The sequence below is a fragment of the Bombina bombina genome, chromosome 1 (genome assembly GCF_027579735.1).
Source record: "Bombina bombina isolate aBomBom1 chromosome 1, aBomBom1.pri, whole genome shotgun sequence".
Lineage (NCBI taxonomy): Eukaryota > Metazoa > Chordata > Amphibia > Anura > Bombinatoridae > Bombina > Bombina bombina.
Window position 1 is genome coordinate 1,204,970,588 of NC_069499.1, and position 12,513 is coordinate 1,204,983,100.

Consider the following 12,513-nt stretch of genomic DNA (forward strand, 5'->3'; position numbering starts at 1 on the left):
TCTACCTCAACATCAAGGATTTGATAACGGGCCTCTGGGTCAATTTGGCTCTTATTTATTTTATATTTTAAGTTTTTATTGATCAATATTGCCACTCCTTTCTTCCTGACCTGCGACGGGGCAGCTACCACCTCCCCAACCCATCTAGATTTAAGTTTATCAATTTCATGCCCTTTTAGATGAATTTCTTGAAGCATAACAATATCAGGCTTATGGGATCCCAGTAATTTTAATACGGCTTTCCGTTTAATAGGGGAAGTAATTCCACCTACGTTCCAAGATAGAATTTTAATCGACCCTATGCCCGGTCCAAATTTACTAAGGTACTAAAAAACATTTTAAAAAGTACCATGATTTTATAAAGTACAAAGAGACCCCAAAACTATAATACTTTTAAATATATTAGAGCTAGAGAGCAGAGGGGAGAAGAGGATGCAGAAACCTCATAGAAAAAGAAGGGAGGAGGAAAAAGAGGAGGAGAGAGAGGAGGAGAAAAAAAAAATTAGGGTCCCAAGGAAGCCCCCCCCGTTTACATGACGGTAATAAAAATACATCTTTACACACATAATCTTGAAAAGATCTTCTTTTCAATAGTAATTTTACAGTAAAAAAAACACTCATAATCAAAGCATAAAATAACTTCAAGCAATCAAGCCAATCCCTGACATTTAAGGGATACCATTATCTAAACAAAACTTCTGGGCTTCTGCAATATTGTTTAATGTACTTGTTTGTCCATCTATAATCATGATTAATCTTGCAGGATAGACAAGCCTAACATTGTAATTTGCTTTCATAAGTCGAGAGCAGAAGGGAGACATTTCTTTCCTCCTATTTGTAGTCTCGGAGGAAAAATCTTGAAAGATTAATACCTTTTGTTGATCTATTATTAATGGGTTAGCTTTCCTGTAGTGTTTAAGAATATTAATCTTGTCCTGGAAGTTTAGCATTTTAATCAGTATGGGTCTAGGTCTACTAATACCCTCAGAATTTTGGCGTATTGGACCCACTCTGTGGGCTCTTTCGATGATCATAGGCATCGGGGAGGCAGGCATTTTTAATAATTGGGGGAGTTTAATTGAAGCAAAAGCAATTAAATCTTGGTATTCTGTAGATTCGGGGAGACCGATAATTCTTAAATTATTACGGCGCGAGCGATCCTCTAGATCCTCTAATTTAGCTTGTAGCAGAGCTATTTGAGACCCGGACTCTTTGTTAGACTGCTCACATTTATGTAATCTATCTTCAGAGTCCAAGATTCGGGTCTCAATTTCCTCCAATCTGGCTGTAAATTGCCTCACTTCCAGGACAATGTTATTTATATCTTGTTTAATTTCTTGTTTAACAACATCTAATTGCAGGGAAATCATCTTGGAAATCTGCTCAACTAATTCAGAAAAATCAAAATTTGGACCAATACCATTGTATTGTTCTTGCGCAGCTATTAGGGAGCTCTCAGATAACTTAGCAGATTTCTTATCTTTCGGTTTGGGGGGCATGGCTGGTGATGTTTGTTTATGTTGTGTGATAAATCTATCCATGTATATTGAATTTATTGCTCAAGCTAAGCAGGGCAGAGATATAAAAATAACAAGGAGGAGAGAAAAAAAAAAAAAAAAAGTGGATTAAACTACAGTAAAAAAGTGGAAATGTGAGAAGTATCTCCGACTTTCACTTACTTTCCCTAAACGTGACAGATTACAGTGCCGTAAGTGGGGACTTGTACTGAAGTGCGGCAATTAAAGTGAAAGTGTGATGCGTGAAAGAAAAAAAAGAGAAGAGAAAAAAAAAGAAAAACCCCATAAGCCAAAACCTTAGTGCAGTCTAATAGACCTGACAGGGCCAGGAAAAAGTGAATAGAAAGAAAAAAACCCACAAGAAGTGCTAATTCTCAGTGAATGTGAATGTGACAAAAAAAAAAAAAAGGGGGGTCTTTCTTTACAGAATCGCCTCCGTGGTCTCTAACCCAGAAGCATACTATTTGAGTGGTCTTATATTTATAGTTCCAGCAGCAAGGTTGTCAGAACTTACTACTACTAATCACGTAGCCTGAACCCACTTTATCTCAAAATTGAATATCTTAACACAAATTACTATAAACAAAAAAAAACAAACAAAAAAAAAAACTATATGAAATGGATTTGAGGACTCTCTTAAATATCAAGTAATCTTTCTCGTCCTGTTTCCAAGGCACTCTTATTATCTCCTAGAGACAGTCCATTTCATCCAGGAAATCTAAGTAGTGTAGATTTTTGAGAACTACAGGGCACATTTTTCAATACTCATGTAAATATATATATTGCCCTGAGTAGTTGGAAAGTCAATTTCAGATGTAATCCAATTGATGGCCAAACACAGAGTCATACAGGGATAGGTAGTTCTGTAGGCATCCAGCCTTCCCGTAATATACTTCCTTCACTTCACTTTGTCCCTGTTAGGGCTAATGCAGCACTTTATGTCAGTGTATATACCAGCAACAAGGGGAAATACTGGTATCAATGTTATAATCCTGGTATGTATCAGTGTTCTGAAAACTCGTGCTAGACTTTTCCTCTTTAGATTCTATTTAAAGTGGAGTTTAGACTGGAGAGTACCGTCAAGGGTTGGTGTGGAGCTTGGGCCAAAGTGTGTAATAAAGTTATTAACCCCTATCCTGCGGATCCCGGACCTCGCCGCAACTAAATAAATAGTTTAACCCCTAAACCGCCGCTCCCGGACCCCGCCGGAACCTATATTAAACTTATTAACCCCTAATCTGCCCCCCCTAAACGTCGCCACCTATAATAAATGTATTAACACCTATCCTGCCCCCCCTACACCGCCGCCACTGTAATAAAATTAATAATACCTAAACCTAAGTCTAACACTAACCCTAAAACCCCCCTAACTTAAATATTAATTAAATAAATCTAAATAATATTTCTCTTATTAAATAAATTAATCCTATTTAAAACTAAATACTTACCTTTAAAATAAACCCTAATATAGCTACAATATAAATAATAATTATATTGTAGCTATCTTAGGATTTATTTTTATTTTACAGGCATCTTTTAATCTATTTTAACTAGGTACAATAGCTATTAAATAGTTAATAACTATTTAATAGCTACCTAGCTAAAATAAAGAGAAATTTACCTGTAAAATAAAAACTAACCTAAGTTACAATTACACCTAACACTACACTATACTTTAATAAATTATTCCTATTTAAAACTAAATACTTACCTGTAAAATAAACCCTAAGATAGCTGCAATGTAATTAATAATTACATTGTAGCTATTTTAGGATTTATATTTATTTTACAGGTAACCTGGTATTTATTTTAGCTAGTTAGAATAGTTATTAAATAGTTATTAACTATTTAATAACTACCTAGCTAAAAGAAATACAAAATTACCTGTAAAATAAATCCTAACCTAAGTTACAATTAAACCTAACACTACACTATCATTACATTAATTAAATAAATTACCTACAAATAACTACAATTAAATACAATTAAATAAACTAACTAAAGTACAAAAAATAAAAAAGCTAAGTTACAAAAAATAAAAAAAATAAGCTACAAACATTTAAAAATATTACAACAATTTTAAGCTACCTACACCTAATCTAAGCCCCCTAATAAAATAACAAAGCCCCCCAAAATAAAAAAATGCCCTACCCTATTCTAAATTTAAAAGTTCAAAGCTCTTTTACCTTACCAGCCCTTAAAAGGGCCTTTTGCGGGGCATGTCCCAAAGAATTCAGCTCTTTTGCCTGTAAAAGAAAAATACAACCCCCCCAACATTAAAACCCACCACCCACATACCCCTAATCTAACCCAAACCCCCCTTAAAAAAACCTAACACTACCCCCCTGAAGATCATCCTACCAGAATTCCAGCGTATTTGAGGTTGGTGGCTTGATAACTAGGCCCCAATATCTGCAACAACCTCATCACTTGGATTTAAAGTGATAGTAAACCTACACCAAAAAACACTAACATTCACATACTTTGATAACACTTATGTTGGAAACCTATATGTACATTTTGCCTGCCCTGATTGCAATAGCGCAATTATACTCATCATATTCCCCCAATGTTACTAAATTGATATACTATAATTCATTGGTTTGAATATTATTCATTTGTTTGAATTTTGTTATCCTGTAGGACCATATCAAAACCAAATATGTGTCTTATATTAGCAATTATTTATGCAGGTCTCAAGCCCTAGGTTTATATTCCCAGCCAGCATTAACATTTATATATTTTTAAAACATATCCAACATCTGTTAAAATTGAATATATATATATACACTTGACAATCTGCTACTATATATATTACGGACCTTTACGGTTCCCACCAATCAAAGGTTTTTTACATATATATATATACACTTAGCAATCTGCTTCAATATATTTTTAGATCTATAAGGGTCCCATGTCTGCATTTTTTATCTTTCTACATGTGTGCCGATTTTAACCAAGATGGAATAAAGATTTTTGTATTTTTAGTAGTTTTGCTTGCATTGTTTTGTATATGTATTGGTGCCCTTTCCAATCAAACAACTTTTCATATACCATATTACTTTTAACCCTTTTAAAACATATTTATTAATATTTAAATATGTTTTTATTAAAAAGTGTATATATGAGTGTAATAGTTTATTTTAATGTGTTTTAGATCTGTGTTGTCAAAATGTTTACTCTTACACTTTATTTTCTGGGGTATATTTATTATAGTGCGGTCGGACATGATACGAAGTGGTGTATCATGTCCGCCGCACATCGATAAATGCAGACAGCATATAAACTGCTGGTGCAATGCCACCCCCTGCAGATTCGCGGTCAATCGGCCGCTAGCAGGGGGTGTCAACCAATCAATGCGATCATATTCAGAGCAGGCGAACAGGTTATGGAGCAGCGGTCTTTAGACGAGGCATCAAGCTCCATTCGGAGCTTAATAAATTGACCCGCATGTCTCAAGACGTGCTAAATATTCTAGCTCAGTATTGAATATCGCTTGAGTGCAAACTATAACTTCTAACTTGTAATATGAGCACAAGTTAGCACGTTTGTGATATCCATTGAAAGTATAGGTTGCGCTAGAGCTATGTCAGCTGTTAAAACCCTTCTTTGGTAAATGTGCTTTACCATGAACTTGTAACATCGCGAACTGAGCTATCATTAGTGCTCCACTTATAATCTGGACTTTTATGTAATTTTTTAATTTTTTTAAATAATAATATTAGTGCCAGATTTCAATTTCTTACTCAAATTAATTTAGGTGACCATTAAATACAGTCGATTGCATATTTGACAAATACATAATAAACAGACATGACTAAAGCACTTAATTTGAATTTGAGATGAGCACTGCAGCAGTTTTTTTTCCTAGCAAATTTCAAAGTTAATTGTATTTTCTCTCCTCTTGTATCATGTGACAGCCATTAGCTAATCACAAAATACATATACGTATAGGGGGATATTTATCAAAGCGTCAATCTTGGTGCATTCACTGGCTCCAATACGTTTGCCAGACATCGCTGCCGCGGATCTGCATACGATTCCCTTATTTATCAAAAATTCAGTCAAAAACACATGTCAAGTACAGCGCAATGAGAATCGGACTGTTGATAAAAAAAGAGTCATCGATGTTGCTGATATTCTGTTTTTTCCAACTTTATACCATTTCATTACTGTCCATGAACAAGCACATTTCTCTAAAGCTTATCTTATTTTACATCTGTAAATATCCAAAAAAAGCTAGATGTTTAACCGAACAAGCGATCAACCTAAATTACATGCAGCGTTGGTATTACGAGTTTTCAGAAACCCGTCGTTAAAAGACAAGAAGTGAGAGTTGAGCAAAATTTTGCTCATTACTTCACTCCAATTCCAGCGCTGCTTAAGTCAGCGGTGAGCTGGTCGTACATGCTCGTGCACAATTTCCCAATAGGAATCAATGGGGAGAGCCGGCTGAAAAAAAGTCTAACACCTGCAAAAAAGCAGCGTAAAACTCAGTAACGCAGTCCCATTGACTCCTATGGGAAATAAAATTTATATCTACACCTAACACCCTAACATGAACCCCGAGTCAAAACACCCCTAATCTTACACTTATTAACCCCTAATATGCTGCCCCATACATCGCCGACACCTACATTATATTATTAACCCCTAATCTGCTGCTCCGGACACCGCCGCCACCTACATTATAGTTATGAACCCTAATTTGCTGCCCCCAACATCGCCGACACCTACATTATATTTATTAACCCCTAATCTGCTGCCCCCAATGTCGCCGCAACCTACCTACACTTTTTAACCCCTAATCTGCCGCCCCCAATATCGCCGCCACTATAATAAACATATTAACCCCTAAACCGCCGCACTCCCGCCTCACAAACATTAGTTAAATATTATTAAACCCTAATCTGCCGTCCCTAACATCGCCGCCACCTACCTACATTTATTAACCCCTAATCTGCCGCCCCCCAACGTCGCCGCCACTATAATAAAGTTATTAACCCCTAAACCTAAGTCTAACCCTAACACCCCCTAACTTAAATATAATTTAAATAAATCTAAATAAATATTCCTATCATTAACTAAATTATTCCAATTTAAAACTAAATACTTACCTATAAAATAAACCCTAACTAATAGTTACATTGTATCTAGCTTAGGGTTTATTTTTATTTTACAGGCAAGTTTGTATTTATTTTAACTAGGTAGAATAGTTATTAAATAGTTATTAACTATTTAATAACTACCTAGTTAAAATAAAGACAAATTTACCTGTAAAATAAAACCTAACCTAAGTTACACTAACACCTAACAATACAATATAATTAAATAAATTAACTAAATTAAATACAATTACCTAAATTAAATTTAATTAGCTAAAGTACAAAATCCCCCACTAAATTACAGAAAATAATAAACAAATTACAGATATTTAAACTAATTACATCTAATCTAATAGCCCTATTAAAATAAATCCACCCCCAAAATAAATAAAAAAACCTAGCCTAAACTAAACTACCAATAGCCCTTAAAAGGGCCTTTTGCGGGGCATTGCCCCAAAGTAATCAGCTCTTTTACCTGTAAAAAAATTTACAAACAACCCCCCAACAGTAAAACCCACCACCCACACAACCAACCCTCCAAATAAAATACTATCTAAAAAAACCTAAGCTCCCCATTGCCCTGAAAAGGGCATTTGGATGGGCATTGCCCTTAAAAGGGCAGTTAGCTCTTTTGCCACCCAAACCCTAACCTAAAAATAAAACCCACCCAATACATCCTTAAAAAAACCTAACACTAACCCTCTGAAGATCGACTTACCGGGAGACGTCTTCATCCAAGCCGGGCCGAAGTCCTCAACGAAGCTGGGAAAAGTCTTCATCCAAGCCGGGCGAAGTGGTCCTCCAGACAGACAGAAGTCTTCATCAAGATGGCATCTTCTAAGCAATGGAGGATCTGTTCCAGAGCTTGATTAGACCATTCCACAGCCCCATTTGATTGAGGGTGATATGCAAAGGAGAAGGAAATCTGGATCCCCATTTGAGCACAAAAGGAACACCAAAATCTGGAGACAAATTGGCTACCCCGGGCCGACACTATCTCCTAGGGTAACCCATGTAAACGGAAGACCTACTGGGCAAAAATTGAAGCAAGCTCCTGAGCGGTAGGCAGCTTCATCAAGGGAATGCAATGTGACATTTTAGATAAACGGTCAACCACCATAAGGATAACAGTATTTCCATTGGAAACAGGGAGCTCGACAATGAAGTCCATGGAAAGATGTGTCCAAGGACGCTCACCATTAGCAATAGGTTAAAGAAGACCCACAGGAAGACGTCGAGGAGTCTTATTCTGTGCACAAACTGAGCAGGAGGCAACATACGCAGCAATATCAGAATGAAGACCTGGCCACCAGAATTGTCGAGTGACAGACCAAATCATTTGGTTCTTGCCTGGGTGACCTGCGGCTTTAGGATAGTGGTAAGTGTGCAAAAGTTTAGTTTGAAGATTCTCAGGAACAAAACACTTACCACTAGGTTTCTCAGGAGGTGCATTGGTTTGTGCAGCCAGGATCTCCTCCCCCAAGGGTCAAATTAGTATGTATGGTAGCCAAAATATGGTCAGGAGGTATAACAGGAGTAGGTACAGACACCTCCTTGGACAGAGGTGAAAATTGTCGAGAGAGGGCATCAGCCCTAACATTCTTACTACCAGGCAGGTAGGAGACCACATAATTAAACTGAGACAAAATAGCGCCCATCTGGCCTGTCGGGGCGATAAACGTTTTGCTTCCGATAGATAAGTTAAATTCTTGTGGTCAGTAAGAATGAGCACTGGCACGCTAGTACCCTCGAGAAGATGCCTCCATTCCTTGAGTGCCCAAATTATGGCCAGTAATTCCCTGTCACCAATTTCATAATTGCACTCCGCTGGAGACAATTTCTTAGAGAAGAAACCACACGGATGCAAGGAACTGTCAGGCGTATGATGTTGAGACAAGAGGGCACCTACTCCAGTCTCAGATGCATCGACCTCAAGAACGAAAGGCAGGACAGGGTTAGGATGAGCCAGAACTGGAGTGGCAGCAAAGGCAGTCTTAAGACTATCAAAGGCCTTAAAGGCAGTAGGTGACCAATGGAGTGGATCATTCTCTTTACGGGTCATGTCTGTGATAGGTTTGACCAAGGAAGAAAAGTTTTTAATAAACTTTCTATAGTAATTGGCGAACCCCAAAAAATGTTGAATAGACCGAAGACCAACTGGGCGAGGCCACTGCAGAACTCTAGATAACTTGTCAGGATCCATGGAGAACTCTGCAACAGAGATAACATAACCTAGGAAGGTTACTTGAGTCTGATGGAACTCACATTTCTCGAGTTTACAAAACAGGCCTTCTCACGTAGTCTCTGAAGAACCTGTGTAACAATAGAACGATGAGCCTCAAGTGTGGATGAGTTTATGAGGATGTCATCTACACCACAACACACTGTTGCAACATATCTCGTAGGACATCATTAATAAATTCCTGAAAATTAGCAGGAGCATTACATAGGCCAAAGGGCATTACAAGATACTCATAATGCCCGCTCCTGGTGTTAAATGCTGTTTTCCATTCGTGGCCCTCTTAATCCTAACGAGATGGTACACTCCTCTCAAATAAATTTTAGTAAAGACCATAGCTCCCTTGAGGCGGTCAAAGAGTTCCGTAATGAGCGGAATAGGGTAAGCATTCTTAATGGTAAGATGATTAAGACCCCTATAATCGATACTTGGTCTTAACTCGCCACCCTTTTTCTTCACAAAGAAGAAGCCAGCCCCTGCAGGAGAGCAGGATTTGTGGATGATTCCCCATGACAGAGCATCAGCAACATACTCCTCCATAGCACAATTCTCTGCAACAGACAGAGGGTACACCCGGCCCCGAGGATGAATGGCTCCGGGTTGCAGGTCTATGGCACAATCATAAGACTGGTGAGGAGGCAACGTACCGGCACGCACCTTGTCAAACACGTCTAGGAACTCTCGGTACTCCTCTGGCAATTGAGATACCGAAGAAGTGCACAAGACTTTAACTGGTTTCCGAAGACAAGTGGAAATACATTGCGGGAACCACAACAAAATTTTGGACCTGCTCCAGTCGAGACTGGGATTGTGCTTTTGGAGCCAGGGATAACCCAGAACAACCGGAAAATGTGGAGAGTTTGTCACCTGGAACTGGAGGGTTTCAAAATGGAGAGCCCCAACAGCCATGGACAACGGAGCAGTTTTGTGAGCAATGAGTATGGGCTGAAGGAGCCTGCCATCAATGGCCTCAATAGCAAGCGGAACGGACCGAGGCAAAACAGGAACTGAGTGCTTTGATACAAAAGCACTGTCAATGAAATAGCCAGCAGAACCAGAGTCAATAAGAGCCTGAGTGACTATGGAGGAGTCCACCCAGGAAAGGACAACCGTGACGAAAGGTTTCTGCTTAAGCGGTTCCGGGGACGAGGATAAACCACCAAAGGTCTGCCCCCAACAGGACCTTAGGTGTGAGCTTTTCCCGGCCGTGTAGGACAAGACTTCAAAAGGTGGCCCTGTAACCCACAATAGAGGCAGAGCCCCTCCCTCCTCCTAAAGGCCCTCTCCGCTGCGGAGAGACACATGAATCCCAACTGCATTGGCTCAGCAGTACCTGGTGACTAGGGACCAGGAGGCATGGGAGGAGAGGGAGGCATGGGTGGGAACGAACACATAGGAGACAATGGAACAGGAGGCTTCCACAAGCGCTCCTTGAAAGAGGGCCTCTCTCTGAGTCTGATGTCAATTAGGATCAAAAAATACACCAATGCCTCGAGATCCTCTGGTAAATTTTTGGCAGCAACTTCGTCTTTAATCGCATCAGAGAGCCCATGAAAGAAGGCGGCAACAAGGGCTTCATTGTTCCAACCTACCTCTGCGGCAAGCGTACGGAACTCAATAGCATACTGAGCAACAGATCTTGTACCTTGCTGAATGGACATGAGTCGTTTAGCAGCAGAGGAGGAGCAAGCCGGAACATCAAATACCCTTCGAAAGGAGGCCACAAATTCAGGGTAATTTGAAATCACATATATATTAGTCTCCCACAAGGGATTAGCCCAAGCAAAAGCTGTGTCAGAGAGTATTGAGATGAAAAATTCCACCTTAGCTCTGTCAGAGGGAAACGCCTGAGGTAACATCTCAAAGTAAATGCCCACCTGGTTCAAAAACCCTCTGCATTGAATAGGATCACCTCCATATCGCTGAGGTAGAGGTGCAGAACTGGACATGCTCCTGGTAGGCATAGGTGCAGCAGCGGAAACAGGAGTAGCCCTAACTTGTGGGACACTTTGGTCCAAATGTGCAGTGCGAGTCAGCAGGGTTTGCAGTGCTAGTGCAAATTGATCCAAGCGGTGATCCTGTTCATCCATCCTGGAAATGATGGCAGGTAAAGGTGGATTGTTAGCACCATCAGGATTCATGGCCTTTGTGTAATGTCAGGGTGCCAGGAATCAGACTGAGACGAGAAGTGTAAAAATAATCACACCTTTATTCATAGCAAAAAATAATAAAAAGTCCACAAGACAAATAACAAGCCAGGAGTCAAAACCAGAGCTTGTAGTCAGACGAGCCGAGTCAGGAGCCAAAGCGAATAGGCAGATGAGCCGGAATCAGGAACAAGGAAAACAGCAGAGTCAGGAACAAGCCAGGGATCAGGAACCAGGAAGGACGTCAGGCAGCCAGGTAATACACAGGAACTCTCACAAACAGGTCTGAGACAACGCAAAGGCAAAGCATACTGAACAGAGGTCCTTTAAATAATAATTGATGACATCACAATTCTGAGACTGCATCCTGTCTCACATGGATGATGCACACCAGCCTGGCCATAAAAGGAAGTGTAGGAAATGAGCAGCATCCGCCACAATGCACCATAGTCAGGAAGAGAGGTGAGTAAAATGGCTGCCAGCAAACAACAGTGAAAAAAACCTGACAGGCTATTAAATTAGGTGTAATTAGTTTAAATATCTGTAATTTGTTTATTATTTTCTCTAATTTAGTGGGTTTTTTTTTGTACTTTAGCTAATTTAATTTAATTTAGGTAATTGTATTGAATTTAGTTAATTTATTTAATTATATTGTAGTGTTAGGTTGTTAGTGTAACTTAGGTTAGGTTTTATTTTACAGGTAAATGTGTCTTTATTTTAACTAGGTAGTTATTAAATAGTTAATAGTTAATAACTATTTAATAACTATTCTACCTAGTTAAAATAAATACAAACTTGCCTGTAAAATAAAAATAAACCCTAAGCTAGATACAATGTAACTATTAGTAAGTATTTAGTTTTTAATAGGAATAATTTAATTAATGATAGGAATATTTATTTCGATTTATTTAAATTATATTTAAGTTAGTGGGTGTTAGGTTTAGGGTTAGACAGGTTTAGGGGGTTAATAACTTTAATATAGTGGCGGCGGCATTGGGGGTGGCAGATTAGGGGTTAATAATTGTAGGTAGATAGCAGCGATGTTAGGGACGGCAGATTAGGGGTTAATAATATTTAATGTTTGTGAGGCGGGATTGCGGCGGTTTAGGAGTTAATATGTTTATTATAGTGGTGGCGATATTGGGGGCAGCAGATTAGGGGTTAAAAAGTGTAGGTAGGTTGCGGCGACATTGGGGCGGCAGATTAGGGGCTAATAAATATAATGTAGGTGTCGGCGATGATGGGGCAGCAGATTAGGGGTTCATAAATATAATAAAGGTGTCCGGAGCAGCAGATTAGTGGTTAAAATTTTTATTATAGTTTTTGCGATGTGGGAGGTTTAGGGGTTAATAGGTAGTTTATAGGTGTTAGTGTACTTTTTAGCACTTTAGTTATGAGTTTTATTTTACGGCGTTGTACCATAAAACTCTTAACTACTGCCTTTAAATGCATTGACAGGGTAGGGTGTACCGCTCACTTTTTGGCCTCCCAGGACAGACTCGTAA